Below are 19,061 nucleotides of genomic sequence, written 5' to 3' on the forward strand. Positions count from 1 at the left end.
TCTCTCTCCTGGGAGAGCAGAGAAGAGCTAAGGTTGCTGGTGAGCACCCGAGGGAAAAGAGACAGTGTCACAGCCAGACAAGGCTGGAAAACTAGTGAAATGACTGTCTTAAAAAAATAATGAACTGTTAGAACAAAGGGGTGCAAAATTGATGGCCACAGAAAACTGGCGTTTGAGGCAACGTTCCCCTTCTAAGTCATGAAGTTTTCTTTTCTAAAAAAATGTTTAAAACTTTATTTTATTGAAGTATAGTTGATGTACAATGCTGTGTTAATTTCTGCTATACAGCAAAGTGATTCAGTTATATATATTAACTGAATTTATATTTTTTTCATATTTTCTTTTTCATATTCTTTTCCATCGTGGTTTATTACAGAATATTGAAGGTAGTTCTCTATGCTATACAGTAGGACCTTGTTGTTTATCTATTCTATATATAATAGTATGCATCTGCTAATCCCAAACTCCCACTCCATCCCTTCCTCACCTGTTAAGTTTTCTTACTGCTTCTTGACAGGCTTCTAGTTCCCTGAATACACTATGCATGTCATATCTGCATGCCTAAACAACACCCTCTTTCTGTAGAACACCAGTCCTCTCCCACATTTTTGCTCACCTAACACACTTCTATCCAAGCTTTTGAGAGTCAGGCCAAGCATCAGCTCCTTCAGGAATCTGCTATAACCTCTCCTGGCTGAATGAAGCACTTACGCTTCTGTGTTTCCACACCAACCTCTGCAAATCTCTCAGAGCACACATCACATTACTGTGATTTGGGCTTACCTGTCTATCCCTAGACTAGTGTGTACACCTCTGAAAGAGAAGTATTCTTTGTATTCCCAGTGCCCAGAATTGTGTTTGAGACACTGACCGAATGCCTGATGAAGGCATGTGTGAATGAATGAGTGAGTGAATGAATGAATGCAGTAATGAAAAAACATCCCATCATTTACATTCAACTTTGGCTAATAGCAAGTCCAGAATGATGATTTTCAGACTTGTTCATAGGAGCAGAGAAAGAACAAGCTCCATCGAAATGTCCTGCATGATGGCTGTCCACCTTGAACTGTCATCAGAAATGCCCTCTTCTCACTACCAGACACAGAGGAAATCAGGCTGTTCTTCATCCGAAGCTATTTTTCTAAATGTTTTACAAGAATAGAGCAGAAATTGAGGAAGCCAAGCAGCAAGGCAAGACCTGTTTGCTACAGCCACGTGCAAAAGGAATCCAGGCAGTTCTTATGGGGAGAAGCTCAGAGTAGGCCCGGGGCTCTAGGAGGGTACCGACTGTGTCTTTCCATGTCTGGACACAACATTACCCATTTATCTTTGGAAGTCTTCCTAATTTCTGAACCCTGGCTTGGAATAATCTTTCTCAAATCATCTCAAGGTTAAGAGAGGACGTCTTTGATTATCCTTTATAAAGTAATTCCCCATTTCTCTACTCACTTTCTATCACAGCATCAAAATTCACTTTCTTTCTATCATTCAGAACTTTATAAACTTGTCTTGTTTACTTATTTGTTTAGCTGCCTATGTCTTTTCCCACTATTCTAACTCCCTCATCCCAAGACTCTAGATTCCATGAAAGCGGAAATCTTTTTGGACATAAGTACTTAAGAAGCACTCGAGGACTGAATGATTCATTTCTCACACTGTAACATTTCCCTTCTTCTTTGTTTTTAAATTAATTAATTAATTTATTTATCTTTGGCTGCATTGGGTCTTCGTTGCTGCGCACGGGTTTTTCTCTAGTTGCTGCGAGCGGGGGCTACCCTTCAATGTGGTGCGCGGGCTTCTCGTTGCAGTGGCTTCTCTTGTTGCCGAGCACGGGCTCTAGGCGCGTGGGCTTCAGTAGTTGTGTTACGAGGGCTCTAGAGCACAGGCTCAGTAGCTCCGCGACATGTGGGATCTTCCTGGACCAGGACTCGAACCCGTGTCCCCTGCATTGGCAGGCGGATTCTTAACCACTGTGCCACCGGGGAAACCCCTTCCCTTCTTTTGATTGTTAATTTAATAATTATTAAGCACCGACTGTGTGCCAGGTACTGATATAGTAGTGGGGGGGGGATGCGTGGTTAATTTGAGAGAAATTAACTTGGAGGAGTTACAAGGGGGAAGGGTCATACTTGAAAAACAGCTGTCTCTGAGATTGCAAGGTAGGGCAGTAGCTTAAAGTCAGGTATCAGAAGTATATATTTTCTAGAAGTCCTTATTATCCTAGAGATGGGGTTACAAGAAGGTAAGGACAAAGTTGACTATGTGCAGATATTTCTACCCAGCACAATCCCTGGCTTGCAGATGAGAGGCTGCCTGCAGAATCCCATTGTTCCCATTTTCCCAGGCTACTCTCTAATCCTTGGGCACGTATTTAATCTGAAGTGAAGCTGAGCTCACGGGGAAGATCAGAATCTCAAGCTATGGATTCATATCACCCTTAAACCTATAGGTCTGGGATTATTGGGTAATGAGGCGCGAATCGTCATTTACCACAACCGACATTTTTTTTTTATCTTTTACATTATATAAATCCAGCACGTAGCCAGGGATAAAATGGGAACTCAGTCACTAATTATTATTCTCATATATGCTTTCCAAAAAGGCTCTTTCCCCTCTAGAGTCTGGGAAATATATGAAGGATATTCTGAAGTCAGTGGCTTGAGTAAGACATAGTATTCTGTCTTGGAATGGAATCTTAAGGCAGAAGCCATAAATATGAAGGAAGAGTATAAGAATCAGAATGAATGCACTTGAACATGAGTAACTTTCCATTGTCAGAAGCCACTAAAACATCTGAAAGGTGGAATGCAGAGGGCTGACAATGGGCACTATCCAAATCAGGTCAGAGCTGTGAATCTGAGGTTCCTGTCGCGGAAGACACTGTCAGTGATGAACATCATGAATTACATACAAAATTTAGGACCTACATTTTAAGAATTTCATTTTATTTTTCCATATATCTATAATTGCAAACACACACACACACACACACTTTAAAATTTTCTAAAGAGAAACCAATCATGCCTTAAAGAGACTCTTTTTAATAGACAATGCAGCCAAAATTATTGACAACCTTTATGGAGTTCTGAGATCAGGACCAAATAGAGGCCAGTGAACTTGGAGAGGAAATTTTAATGCCAACTGATTTTATCTGTCTTTGTCTCTCAAAGTCTTCCTTTCCTTTTCATTCCCCAAAGACAACCATGTACATGTCACCATGTACAACCATGATGAGATCAGGACTGGGAGAGACATATGCAGAAGCAGAGGAATGCTGCCACTCAGAGAGTCTGCTCTCATAGCTACCAGACAGGAAATGATCCCCAGATGTGAGCTACTGTGTGTCCACATGAGGAACCAGGGAGACTCACCCCCTTATGGAGTGGAGAGTGATGGGCAATGGTAAGAGCTGATCCACAGCCAGGTTCTTCCTATGTTCTCCTAGCTGATGGTTACTTCCTCCTTGCTGTACTTCGTCCTCCATGTTCTCCAGCTCCCTCGGTCTTGCCTCCAATATTTAATTCCTAATCCAAAATGTTAAGGGGACAGAGAACGAGGGATGGAGAAAAGAATCCTTTGGAGAGCATAAGAGAAAAGACAAATGACTGCACTTTACTAGATACTTGATATAAACCCAGATTTCTTGCCCCAAGTCCAGGTGTACTGAAACAGAACCTTCCAGTGTGGGGCCCAGAATTCCGTATTAAAAACAAAACCCCTTGCAGGTGATTCTGATGACCTAATCCACAGAGCTTCTTTGGGAAACACTGCTATAACAGATGTATGCATGATGGAGAGCAGATACACCAAGGCGAGGTGCTTTCTCTGCTTCCTGCTTCCTCACAGGTCCACCTTTAAAACCTTTCCCTGACTTTATAGGCTTCACACCCTCTATGCTTAGGGAAGTTGTTTTACTTTTATTTGTTATTTCCATCAGCTGTCACTAAAGGATGGTTCCTTTTGTCTGTGTAATATTAGAAAAAAATTACACTGTGTATTACACATCTGTAGAAAAGTCTCTAACTTTATCACTACGGATTTCAGCTCATGTTTTGAGCTTAATAGCAATGTGCTTTAACACCTGGTCTGTGATATATTTTGGAATGCATTCAGGAGCCTGCCACCTCCTATGCGTAATTTAAAAATATAGGCACCATGTGTCATTTAATGGAGGAGAAAGCACCAACTGCAAACTGACCTTGCTTGCTCTTTGATTCAAGTGCTCTGCTAAGTTAATTGTCACTAAGAACAAAATAACATTTTATGAGAGACCATTCTCAGGGATTAACCCCTAAGTCCTGATCTCACCCCCTGCTAACTAACTCAGCCAAGACCTTTATGATGAATATATTGTGTAAAACGGGCAAGGCAAGGATTTTTCTTTCTGAAGCTCTGTTTGACTCCAAAATTGAAAGTTTCAGCAGAAAGAAATCAATTGTGTTACTCTGTTGTTTTGGGTTTTTTTTTTCCTACCAAGAAGCATTCTAAGTAGACAGAGACTTTGGAAGTCTGAATACTTGGCTTGCACTTCTTTGCATTTCATTTGGAGAGAATCCATAATTTACACGGAACCCTATTTTTCCATCTGTAAAGTAGGCACAGATACATTCATAGACTTTGAAGAAATTTTGAGAGAATTCATGGGAAAAGGGAAAATGACATCAATCTGCTGATTCCAACACCCTTATTACCATCACCACCAATATAATTGCCCCAAACTAATAGTTTAGGATGTGTGAGTCTGGCCATCAATCCATTCCTCCTAAGACACTATGCCTATAATTCAAGTTACTGTAAGTCTTTTGAAGGGGCCAAGTTTATGTCCTATTTCTTGTTTTTCCCCTGCATAGTACAGAGCCACTGTCTGCTTAGTAAGTATGTGTAGCATTCACTTCATAAATATTGCTGCTGTGGTTTACTTGGCTATGGTTTTGTGGTTCAAAGACCTTAACTTCAAAAGCTGCCACTCCATAGTTTACAAACTCTACCCTTACACAGCACCTCACCACCCCAGGAGTTCTCCTATGGAAGGAGCTGTGCCAATAATAATAATAGTTTATACAATCTATTGACTATTTACCAGGGCTTATACCCAAGGGGCAGGTACTAATAGCCTCTAATTTTACATATGAGGAGATTTTGTCGTGATAGTAACAGTGGCTCACTCAAGGTAAGATTACAAACTCAGGAAATCAAATTCCAGAGTCCCCACTCCCAATCACTACCCTCTCTCTGAATTGTAGGTACTCTGTTGTCCACTCGCCTCTCTAATACTCTACAAGCCCCAATTAAATAGTACACTTCTGAGTTCATTAGTTTTATATACTGAGTTTTCTCAGAATAGTTCAAATGAACAAAATGCTTAGTGAATAAACCACTGATGTGTACATAACAGAAACAATCTCTAATGTGTACAGAAAATGTCTTTTCTGGAGACTTTCTTGGCTTCATGTAACAACATATCATCAAAACTAACATTTTCATTCAAAATGATAAAATTTAGAGTAAAATGCAAAGAATGCCAACGCTTGAGCCTATAATAAGTTTTGTTCATCATTTAGTATAAATTAAGCAGTATCTGAGCCACTGGGCTTGGGCTGTGATCCCTTTGCTTAACCCTCTTTGTTGCTGAATACAATGATGCTATAAGTTAACGAAGTGACATATGATGATACCATCATGTTTATTGAATATAAGATACCCTAGATAGCAGGTACACCATTGTTTTGTGTACCATTAAGACAGAAAAAAATACTGCAGCTAACTACATGAAGATACTCAGCAAATGCAAGATGAATTTAATTTCAGACATGTTAAAATATGCATCTTAGCCTTAATTGAATATAATTATCTTCAATTCTCCTGTGAAATTACTAGTCTTAAACTTTTATCTTACTAAAAGGAGAAATAATTCAACCTCTGTATGTACAGTCTTGGTTAAGAAAATGAACTCTAGATTTGGACTTAATAGATTAGAATCCTGACTTCATCTCACACAAGCTGTATTATATTAGACAGCTTACTTTCTGTTATTTAGTTTCATCATTTATAAACAGCAATGAATAATATTATCTGCCTCATGGCATTGTGAAGATGACAAAGGGTAATTCACACAAAATTGTTTAGCACATAATAAGGAGGTTGCTTGGTACAAAACAGATGTTAGGTATTTATATTTTATAATCAGACAGGGAAATATTAAGGAAGGTTATGAGTATTTTGTTCACATGTAGAAAATCACCACAAATTCTTTGAAGTTCCTCCCATCAAAAGGAATTCTTTATTTCTCCACCTCTTGAATATGAGCTTAGCCATAAGACTTTCTTGGGTCAATGGGAAACTAGCAAATGTAATGCGAGCAGAAACTTGAAAAGTATTATTTTCCACCATCATGTGAATGAATTACTAGAGGATGAAAAACATGTAGGCATCACCCCAGCTGACATCAAGCCATCAGACACATGAGAGAAAAACTACCCCCATATTAACAGCTTGCCAAATGCCAGGAATGAGTGTGAGGCCATCCAAAACCAACTAGCCTTCAGCTGATCCACCATCTGACTGCGACTGGATAAATGAGCTCAGGAAAGTGTAGCAGGATTGCCCAGCTGAGCCCCGCCCAAGATGCTGATCCATGTAATTGTCAACTATTAAAAAAATTGTTGTTTTAAGCCACTAAGTATTAGGGTAGATTGTTATGCAGCAAATCTAACTGATGCAACCATGGAGATACAACATTTCCCTGTGGCTGTTTTTACGGTTTCTTTTTATGTGTCTTTATTGGTCTTACTTTTACATTTAAGTGAAGTTCAACATGTGTAAAATCCTGCTTTAATTAAGTCTATTAAACACTTCAGCAAGATTTGAGAACTTTTCAAGCTTTCTACCTATATTTTTGTGATAGAAACAAATTTTAATTCCTTCTGAGTTTTCATTTTAAATTTCGATGCATTTTAAATATCAATAGTAAAGAGACATTTCAAATAGAGGTATACAGTGGTTTCTCTACATCTCTGTTTTGGAGTTTTACAAAAATAAATAAATAAAATCATGGGGATGGTAGGGAAGTATCATGTTGACACCTCACAACTTAAACAGGTCTTTGAAAGCCTGCTTGATTGGATTTTCTTTGAAGTAATAACAGGCTTTTAAAGACTGGCCACAATTTAAAATAAACCCACAGGAGAACCTTGACATGCGGGAACAATGCAAAGTCCCCAAGTGTCAAAAAAGCAGCAGAATGAACGTGCTGTAAATACAGACCCTAGACATGTGTTTAAAATGCTAACAGTGGCTCTCAGAAGATGCTGCCCTTCTGGCACCAAGTTAAACAGCTCAATCCTCCATTACCCTTGAGAAATCAAATCAGTCTTTTCTTGAAGGTCCCAGAAGTCTGTGGAGGGCTGAAGAACTGTACGCTCCACTTTTAGGCAGGTCAGCCTCAGTGAGGTTGCAAGATGATGCTCACTAAAAACAATATTTCAAAACCCCTTAGACAAGGCTGAACAACAACGGATGCAGCGAAAATGTCTGATTTGCTGGGTGTTTGCATTGAAACAAAAAATCCCATGAGGTTCATTTTAGAAAATATATGTCAGCATTTGTAGCATTTCATCAATGCAGAAATCTATTCCCTGAAATTAGGGACAGCTTCAAAAGTGTCTGCCTTGATATGAATTTTATTTCCTACAGAATTCACTGCAATGTTCATTTCATTTTGAAATGTGAAGCACATTTATATGGAATTATTCCCATTATTGTAGAACTGTCATCATCAAATTATTATTATTAATAGTAGTAGTATCAGCAGCCTAGGGAACTAGTGTTTATACAGAGTTGTTTTCTCCACCAGAGACTTATTTCATGGAGGGTCAAAGCTGTGCTTAATACACTTTGGATCCACTCTCCCCACCCCTGGGGTCTTCCAGTACCATCCTTGGCCTTTCACAGGTACAGAATAAAGCACTTTCTGTCAAATAAGTTTGCTAATATGTTTGCATATGTTTCCTCTAGCATATGTATCTTGCTTCTTTTCTATCTTCATGACCAGCAGAGCACTGAACATAAAGAAGGTGCTTAATATAATGGACTAGCTTTGAGGCCAACACATTCTCTGAGGATGATAATGCCAGCTGAGAAATAATGTTTTCTACTCTGTACATTCTAAATTTTCATATATGTATTGAATCAAGAGAAAACCTCCTTCTGGCACCAGACAACTTGATTGGAAATTATTAATACTCCTTTAATTAAAAAATCAATTTGGAGGACTCTGGAAAAACTGGAGAGATAAAAGTTAGAAATTCTCTCACAATTCTTTTTCCTTCTCACATTGCCAAGTGGCAATTAGCAAGGAATTTTCAGACTCATGCTTCATGATTATTTAATGATTAAGGAAAGGACAGATCTGAAAATCTGTGGGATTCTGCCAAGACACCTCTCTGTTGGTCTGTGGACCATCTCACTACTTGTTTATTTGTTTTGTTTTTTGTTTTTCTTAATTTATTACCACTGCAAAGGAAGATGTATCTTAATGTTTTGCACCAAAAATAGATTGCTGATAAGACAGTTTTCATCACACTTACACATGTTTTTGTAATATGTCATTCAATATTTATATACCCATCTCTTCTACCCATAACAGAGTTATTCTCAGGTGTATACTTCTACCTTTTGTTTTTAGTGACTGGCATAGCATCAGTTGTATAATGTTTCATTTATCTATTGCTGGATAACAATATACCCCAAACCTTAGTAACTTAATATAACAGCAGTTTCTTTTTATTTCCAGTTCTGTGAGTTTATGAGCAATCCTCTGCATTCAGTTGGCAGCTGAGCTGCGGCTGGAAAGTCCAAGATGGCCTCATTCACATGTTTGTCGGGCATGTTGGCTGTGGGCTGGGCAGCTCTGTTCTCTTCCACATGGTCTCTCTTCTTCTGTTAGTCTAGACCAGCTTCCCTAGTGTATGGTGATTGGATTGCAAGAGAAGGAAGCTCAAGCTGCCGGGCTTCTTAAAGTCTGGGCCCAGGACTGACACAGTGTCACATCTGCTGAGTTCCATTAGTCAAAGAAAGTCACAAAGCCAGCCCAGATTCGAGTGGAAGTGAAATAGCAAACTTAGTTACTTGGTTAGTTTTCAGTAAATATTCATTGAATAATGAGTAAATGAACAATGAGAAAACCCAGTCCAGATGACAGCCAGACCTGAGAAGAATCAAATACTGCCAAGAGAATATAGGCATTTCCTTTCCTTCCTCTTTCCCTTGTTCCCTTCCACCTCTCTTTTTTTCTTTCATTCAGAAATTTTGAATAATAAGTCAGCATTTTCTGAAAGAGAATGAAGTGACTGGCATTCCAGATAGAGGAAACACCCTATGCAAAGAACTAAAGCAATGACATTACATGATGGGTTTGAGGAATAGCAAGTAATTAAGTGTGGCTGATAGTATGGGATGTCTGTAGAGGCGTAATGAGGAATGAAGCTGAAAATGCGTAAGGAGGAGCTTGTATGTCATAGAAGGAGATTAGCGTTTGTTCTTTAAGCAGTATAGAGGTGAAAGATTTGAAGTAGGATAACATCACGAACATCACGATGAGCTTTTTCTGTAGAGGTCTAAAACGGACCATATGGACTGTACAAGAGTCATGGTGGTTTTTTTCTTCACTAGGTCCTGTAGGTGCCTAAGGTACCTACCATGTGCTCAATTAATTTAAGAAGGTTGAATACTTGATTGATGAGTGAGTGAATCCTAACAGCCTTTGGAATCGAGTTTGAGAGCAGACTTTGGATTTTTAAAAGGCATTGCATATGTATTTGGAGCCCATTATTCTATAGACTACTGGGTATTAGAGAAAATGTAAATTTGGCTCAAATTTCTTTATAGATTTTCACTTACCTAGATCAACAGAATCATTATACTTAGGGACAAGGTAGTGAGGAAGATAAAATGATGATTTTTTTACAAAATCTCTCTTCTCAAAAAAGAGTTCTTTGTAAAGGAGAAATGAGGAGGTAAATTTCTGAGTTTTATCAAGGATGTGGGGAAAGCTCAAGTGGACCTTCCTATTATCATTTTTGCCTTCGTTCCTTCTCCTCCTCCTGCGTGCCCTCCCTTAGTGTTTGCTTTAACATCTCACATAGCCTTAGTTATCTTCTTTTATTTTGATCAAATGGATGTGCCCAGGATGCTTTTTAATTCAGTGTGTTCAGACACAGATTCATTCTGGAGATACTGCTGGGTAGCACTGGAATCCATTAATCCTGGTATTAACCTGCCTCCCCTCTACCTTTCTGGTATCCAGAATTTTGTTGCAAATGAATTCATGATCACATTTCTAAAGGTGTTACTTGGTGGGCTGGTCCTGTGACTTGTAGCTGTTAGAGTCCAAGCTGGGATACTCAGTGTGATGGTTTTAATGTCATAGTACTGACCAACTAGATGCAGACGATGTAGATTCATATGCCATCCTCCCCCACCACACACATGTATACACTCCTTTACAAACTGGGAAGTACTCATCTTGATTCCTCATTCACAGGTGATGCTGTGCAATATCAGTATGGATTGCTTATTTCCACTCCTGTGGTTTCCCCCAGGAAAGATTCTTCCTATATACTCCTAGATTCTTGCCCTATTTCCTAACTCACTCCTTTCCAGGAAAAGAGAAGTACATTCTGATTAATACTTCTGGGAGCAGGAACTAAAGCCTAGAAACACAGACACTCCCCTTTTCTCTTTGGGATATGCTTGCATGCCCAGAGCTTAAGCTTTGGTCTGCCTTTGGCCATGTGGTAAGCTGACTTTTCAGGTGAAGCCTATGGTTTCCTAGCAGTGCTTGTAATGAGGTGGGTAATTAAAATTCAACGGTGTAGTATTAACAAGTCTACCTAGTTAACAGGCTTAAATCCATATTCTCCAACCTAGCTTTTGAGAGCAATAGATGTGATACACTCATCTTTATCGTCCTGATCAATTTCTTTCAATGAGATCAGAACTGGGATAGCGAGGCAACAACAATTGCTTAGTCCTCTTCAACTGCAGCAACTACGACTGAAGGTTCCCTCTATAATTTGTTGTTAGACTCCTCTGAATGCCCTCTTACGAGATGAGAATGAGCTCACTGTATCCTCTTCTGCTTCAGTTAATAAGCTCAGTATTAACTCCCTCCAAAGAACTAGAAAGAAAAGCATTTTGGCTAAGACATGCATGATGGTAAATAACATAACCATAACTGCTGACAAACATGAACAAGACCGTGGAAGTCCAGAGGCATGTGATTTATTTGGAATTTCCCTGCTAGAGAATACATTTTTTTTTTTTTTGATGAAGGGGAGGTAGCAGAATAAAGGGTGATAGTTTTCAATTTTTTTCTTTTGTTAAGAGAATCCCTTTGTTTGAAAACTTATTTTAGGTCTAATACATAGAACAGATAAAAACGATAGTGCCATAGATAAAATGGGATAAAAAGTCCACAGCTGGGTACTCTCTCTTTTCCACTATGACAGCTCTGTGATACCCTTAGGATATATGGCTCGGATTCATTTTCAAGACCACGGGAAAAAGATGACTGCACTGGAAACCAGACACATGGGGATTTATGTGCAGAAGCACCTCAACGAACAAAGAACATCTTAACTGGTAAATGCATTTTCTCAGCTCCTGTTGGAGACAGCTAGTCTTTTAAATGCCTTCTGGCTTTTGTAGAATCAAAAGTAACATCTAAAAAGTAGAAGACGACCCAATTTCCAAATTCCAGTGGACATTACCTTTCAACATTCCATTCTTTAATTGTCTGCAGTGTTTAGAATAGTACACCTGGCACAGAGCTGATAGTCAATGAATGTTTGATAACTGAATGAGTGAATGAATGAATAAATAGAAAAAGTTGATAGCCGTCCTTAAGAGCAGCAGAGTGCAAGAACCAGGCATGCAATATGTACTGAAGAATCTCATTCAGAAAGTTTCTCTATTGATTTTTCAAAGATCAGATATCTATAGACCTAAAATTACCTTCTCCATCTTCAAAGGTAAATTCTCACAAAGAGAAACCCCTGTCTGTTGAAATATGCCTCTCACCTGCTGAAAACACCTGTTCCTGATAATTTTGGCTTCTTTATCCTACTGAGGCATTGTACGGAGACTACCCACAGGCTTTCCAGAGTAAAAAGTACAAGGAAATAATGTTGTTTTATTTAGGTGGCAAGACTGCTCATTGATGAGACAAACTCTTTTTCAGGTGTATCTAAGTTTCTGATTTCAAACACCTTTTAAATTTTTTTCTCTGGAAAATAAATACTAGGACCTTTTAAAAAATAAATATTGTCTTCCCACCCCACCTCCATCACATTGCCACCTCCAAACCATTATTGTTGACTCTTGTAGGAAGACCATCTACGAACAAGGGATTTGTTTAGTATCATTCTTTTGTATCTGTGGCTCCCATAATGTGTGCTAAAGTGCTCCAGAGTGCTGCAGCAAATTCACATGGCTCTTGTACGATAGTTTCAATGTCTGAGTGAGACAACAGTGTTTGTTGGACATGGTCCAAACTACTACCCAAAGTAATTTGCAGTTTCAATAGTAGATTGAGCTACTTTCCTCCAGATGATGTCATATCCTTACATGACTGGGCTGCAGGAGGTTGCTATGATAACCAGAAAATATGGTGTGAATGTCATCACAAAACAGGAAACGAGAGTGACGATGTCCAATCCGATAACAAGGTTTGAGAAGTTACACAGAATCCTCAGTGTACACGACTCATTAGCGACCAACTGTAGTTATTGAAAAATGAAATGGACATTTTATTTGTTCTTTCAATGTATGTATATTTTAAAATGACTACTAAGTTGTTAATAAATGCCTATGCTTATTTGGATCTAACTACTTAATTAATTTGGTTTAGAGACACTGACCTAATGATGGTAGATAGACAGGGTTCAATTTCTAAAGAAGACCCTCAGGACCCAGAATGACAGTGCTTACAAATCTATGATTTATTCGAGGAAAATGACACAATTTAGAAACAGCATTAAAGTAAGGATATGCCTTGCAGTGAAAGGCTGCCGCCCAGCAAAGGTTCTGGGGAGACCCGGCATGAGTTTCCAAAGTCCTCCTTCCTCCAGGCCGTACTGGATACACTTCCTCTCTTGAAAGCACCTCAGAACCAGGGAGCCCAAGACGGATCTTGGCAAGGGCTTCTGAAACCATTAATCTCGGTTATCAATAAACAGTGCCATCAAGTTGATACAAACACCCACTGGCCCACTGTTACAAAGTCATGCTATTAATCAGTACATTTTATACCTTGAGCCAGGGTAAGTGCCCTGAAGGACCATCTCTTACGTCAGTAAAACAACTTGGGCCAATGCCAAGCCTGCTGAAATTCAGCCCCCATGGCAGTGGCATTGTAAAACAAAAAAGTACCAGGCACTAGGGTACCATGATCCAGTTGTTTGCCAGAAAGCCAGTCTTGTGGGCAATGTTTTCGGCTTCATTTCTGAGCAGAACATTCATCTTCAGAACAAGTAAGAGCACAACACTTACCAGGCCTCTTGGTGAAAAGAAAAAAAAAGGCAAAAAAATGGAAAAATGAAATTTAAAAAAATTAGAAAAAGTATCAAAAAAATTAAAGCCTTTAGGTCTAAGAATGAATCATATGAGTAAGAGAGCACAGGACAGATTATTTTTAGGATCATATACTAGTCTAGCAAATATGCGTTAGAAATTATTTTTTGTTCTAAGTGTTCCTCTTTGGTACTCATCTCTTCTTACTCAAGCTTTGAATAGCTTTGCAATCTCACCCACTGGTCTGATTTAGACTACCATCTACAGGCTGATGACTCAAATCTACATCTTCAACTCAACTGCCTCCTGGGATCAAGCGTAAGACATGCAAATCCAGGTACTCCCTTTACAATGTAGCACAGGCTTTATAAACTCAACATGTCTGCAACAGGCTTATTATTCTCCCCACTCCCCAATTTTGCCCTCGAACCTGCTTTTCTAGCTCAATTTCCTGTTTTGGCTAGTAGAACCAACATGTTCGATGTTAGACAACCTCAAAATCTGGCAATTTTGTCTGTCCTGTAATTGCCTATATCCTCTTCGGATTTCTTACAGCTACTGCAGAGCCAGTGCTGCATTTTACAATTTCCTCCATCATAAATGATCACAGTTGTCTCCCTCTCTTCAGTAGTTTTATCCTCCATTTCTTCCTCCACATTTCTGCAGATCACAGTAATCACTGTGTACAGTTAAAACTATGTTATTTCCTTCAGGTAAAACGGGCTAATAGCTCCCTAATGCCAACCCAAGTAAGTTACTGTTTCCAATCGGAGTGCTCAAAGCTGTCTGTGATCTGGTCCTACTCTCTCTCCAGCCACACTGCTCTTCTCACTGGACTGAACTGCACTGGCCCGACTCCCATTCTGTGCTGTGCCCAGGTGGTTCCCTCTACCTGGGATGGCTTTTCCACGTTTCCTGTCTAGTAACTTCCAATTCAGGCTTCATCTCTTCTAGGTGTTGTAGCAGGGATTAAGCCTAAATGGCTCTTTTTCATGAACTGGTGAGCTAATATTCCCCATGTAACATCTAGTTACTGTCATTCACAATCACGGGATGGGAGGGTTGCAGAGAAGACTCAATAGGGAAGAAATTTGACGTTCAGATGTCTAGAGATTAGAGAGTGTGTGTCACAGCCAGTGTCTACTATTGAATCCATTAGAGGGAGAGGCTGCAGGTAGAATATAAAGGGAAAAAATGATGCAGGACGTTGTGTGAACTGTGCACAAGCAACAGGGCTTCAGAAGCAGCTAAGAAAATGCAACATGGAGACTGGAAAAGGACACAGAGCACAGTGTGTCTCCCACAGGATCACACTGCTGTTGGGCAAGTCAGTGGCGTCAGGTTTGGCATGCTGGGAGGAAGGCAGACGGTTCCGTGGAGGGTACCTCTCTCCAGGTCGGTGAAGAGGAAATCCCTCAACTGGTTTGTAAACAGCAAACATCGACAGGAAAGCGAGATCAGAACAGATAAAAGAGAAACATATTAGGAGCACATAAGACACATCCCCTGGGGACTCTGGGAAACACCTGAGGAGACTTCATGGGAAACTATGACATCAACAGGTTAGGGTCATTAATATAGTAATATGACCACATTATATTTACAAACTTCCGGGTATGGAAGTTTATCTTTTTACACATTCCCTACAGAACTTATGTCTTCCTCTGTTGTGCCTCATCTTTCCCTCTCCTCTGTACAGGGTATAGAAGCAACACTTCAATAACACTGCTTCACTTGTGTGTCTGTATGTCTGTCTGCCTGATTATACAGTTGGCCCTCCCTATCTGTAGGTCTTGCATCTGGGGATTCAACCAACCACAGATTGAAAATATTCCCTCCAAATTTCAGAAAGTTTTTAAAAGCAAAACTTGAATTTGCCACATGCAGACAACTATTTACATGGGATTTACATTGTATTTACAACTATTTACACAGCATTTATATTGTATTAAATAGTATAAGTAATCTAGAGATGATTTAAAGTATATGGCACATGGGCATTGGTTGCAGGCAAGTACTACACCATTTTATATAAAGGACTGGAGCATCTGAGAATTTTAGTATCTGTCTGGGTCCTGGAGCCAATCCCCTGCAGATGCCAAGGAACAACTGTGCTGTAAGCTCTTTGAGGTCAGGCACCATGCTCGTTCCTGTTTTTATCCTCACTGGATACAGTGCCAGGAAAAGAGTAAACATTCATTAATGCTAATCAACTAGAACTGAGTTGCCTCAGAGACCATAGAGAGGCCTGGATGACTGAAGTATCATTTTCCAATTTGCAAATAAGAGGCAATGAGCAAGCTTCCTCCTATACAAAGAAGTGATAACTATCAAAGCACTATTAATCAAAGTGTGTTCTATTTCCTACCAGGCTTTACTCATTAGGAAAATGAGGGAGGGGATTTATGCGCAGGCATAAATCAAGGTTCTTAACGCTGAAGAGTGTTGCGTATAGCTAGAATGAGACAAATGACCCTCAGTTTAAAAGAAACATTTAAACCTCTCTGTGCATAGAATCCTTTCCAAGAACACTCAAGCTTTCTGTAACTATGGAAATGTTGAAACAAGATTTAATATTGAAGAAGGGAGATTTACTTACGTATTGAAGCATTTTTTGTGTTTTTTTGTATCTAATTCTGGAATTATTTGGGTTTTCTTCTTCGCCGTGTTATTGAAGTGTCCCTGCAGTTTATATACATCAGTAATAGATCTAGGAATTGTGTTGGAAGTAAATAAAAATTGCTTTATTTCTATTGCTCGTTATGAATAATAAATATCCTTTTTGTTGACTAAAATGTCACCATATTGCAGAGAGAAGCTAGGGTGCCTAGCATGGAGAGTCAGGCAAAATCTGCCCATGCCTGAGGATGTTGGTGTGAGTTTCAGTTATCACTAAATACCATGAGTGTATTGTCTAGAACTGTGAACGTAGTCCTGCCTTTGATTTGCGACTGTAGCTTAAAAGGTTACTGCTTGGAACATCCCTTACTTGAGATAGAGATGAGAATAATCCATAGAAATGAAGGGAGAGGGCTTCCCTGGTGGTGCAGTGGTTATGAATCCTCCTGCCAATGCAAGGGACACAGGTTCGAGCCTCGGTCCAGGAAGATCCCACATGCCATGGAACAACTAAGCCCGTGCACCACAACTACTGAGACCGTGTGCCACAACTACTGAAGCCCGCACACCTAGAGCCCATGCTCCACAGCAAGAGATGCCACAACAATGAGAAGCCCACGCACCGCAGCGAAGAGTAGCCCCTGCTTGCTGCAACTAGAGAAAGCCCATGCGCAGCAGTGAAGACCCAACACAGCCAAAAAGAAAAAAAAGAAAAAAGAAAAAAGAAATGAAGGGAGAAACCCTGATATTGAATATGTAATCTCCAACTGGGTCTTTTCGTTTTTAGATTCTTCCCTGTGAAAGAGAAGTGAAAAGAGAGTTTTGCAGATGTCTTAGGTAGTATAGATTATTCTCAAAGACTTATTTATTGATAGCCTCAAAATCCACTAAAATTTATTATCTTTTTATGAGTTCTTCAGGGTTCTCATGACTTCCATAGCAGTTCCATTCATGTATGCTCATGAGTTCCAGTCTAGTAAGAGTATATTTTTACTATACCACTTACAGTTTGCTCTTTATATACTTAACTCAGTTAATTCTCACAAAAGTCCTATTAAATAGGTATTGTTATTATCACCATTTTCACATAAGGAACCTGAGCCTTAAGGAGCTTAAAGAATTTCTTCACAGACGTTCATGTGGATAAGTGGCATAGCTGGATCTTGAACTCCACATCCACTAATTAACCACTAATTATGCTGCAATAGCCTTCATAGAAATAGAATATGGCTTGCAAAATCTCCACTAATTTAAATCATCAATGAGGGATGATAAAGTCCTTTCCAGATGGATTTGCAAGTTTCTATACTAATTTCTATAACTCAAATTTTCTACATAAGTTTCTGTCTCTGGGCTAGAGAAAGATGTATTCTCTTCTTTCAAGAATCTCCAGACTCACAGAATTAGAGAACGAACTTACGGTTACCAGGGGGAAGGATGGGGGGAGGGGAGTTTGGGATTGACATATAAAGACTGCTATATTTAAAATAGATAATCAACAAGGACCTGCTGCAGAGCACAGGGAACTCTGCTCAATATTCTGTAATAACGTAAATGGGAAAAGAACTTGAAAAAGAATAGACACATGTATATGTATAACTGAGTCACTTTACTGTATACCCGAAACTAACACAACATTGTTAATCAACTATACTCCAATATAAAATAAAAATTAAAAAAAAAAAAAAGAATCTCTAGGTCTAGGGGGAAGAAACATTTGTTAAGTTTTCAACTATGTAAAACCATGAAAAGTGCTATAATAGAAATACGTATGCCATGACATGGGAGGCCCAAAAATGAGATATTAGCTCTGACTGAGAATATCTACTAATTTTACTTGACCTTGACACAGAGCTTAGATGGAAGAACAGATTTTGACAGGTAGAGATGGAAATGCTGAATCGTACAGGCAAAAGGGTAGCATAAACCAAGGTGGAAAAGCTGCAAGTGAAGGACATGTTTCAGCATAGGACATGGTAGGTAAAGACTTGGGAATAGGGAAAACAGAAAAGGAGATGAAAGATAAGGCTAGGATCTTAATAGATACAAAAGAATTTGTTTGCTACAATTTCTGCATTCCATTCAACATATCCTGAATTTATTAACATAAGATTTAACTGCCGTTATTGAGACAGACATTGATCAGAAGAAAGTACATCTATATTTTAAAAGAACAACTTTTTTAATATGTATAAAAGAGACTAAGTGTCTAGCATATTAAAGACAATAAATAAATATTTCTTAAATGACAGAATAATCAAATAATTAATGGATATCTCAAATTTGTGATAAATTTTCCAAATTGTTGTTTTTTTAATTGTATAGACAGTATGAATTAAATTTTAGTGGGCTTGAATTTAAAGTGGTCCAAAGTGTAAGTGTTTCTTCCATAGTAAAGTATGTTCTAATTATTACCATAGTAGTTCGTATTTGGTAATGGCTAGCATTGCTGTTGGGTAGTCCATTAAATCATGAAGTGATTGATTTTCTTTTCTTTTTCTACTTTCAAGGGGATTATTTCTACCAAATATAATTGCCCTTTAGTGAACAGTGTTAGTTTGATGTACTGTGAACTTCCTTGGGGATGATCAGCCTCTGTGAATAGTAACATTAATCTAGTTCAGAAACATTAGTGGCTTGTAAGGATTAATTCTATTTTAAGAACCTTTTAGGAACTTTGAGTGTACACATGCTCCGTAATAACTTGTTTCCAATTTCTCAAGTGTCCCATCTTTAATTTGGTTATTCACATTGTTTCTTCACAGTTGTTGACTCAGAAATCTGCCATACATTCTTTACATAATATTTTTAACCATCCCTGTCTGAGAATGAAAAATGGATGACAGAAAATGCCATCGGTGTTTAAAGCACGT

The sequence above is a fragment of the Balaenoptera borealis genome (assembly GCF_965194805.1).
Source record: "Balaenoptera borealis genome assembly, chromosome: 15".
Classification (NCBI taxonomy): Eukaryota; Metazoa; Chordata; class Mammalia; order Artiodactyla; family Balaenopteridae; genus Balaenoptera; species Balaenoptera borealis.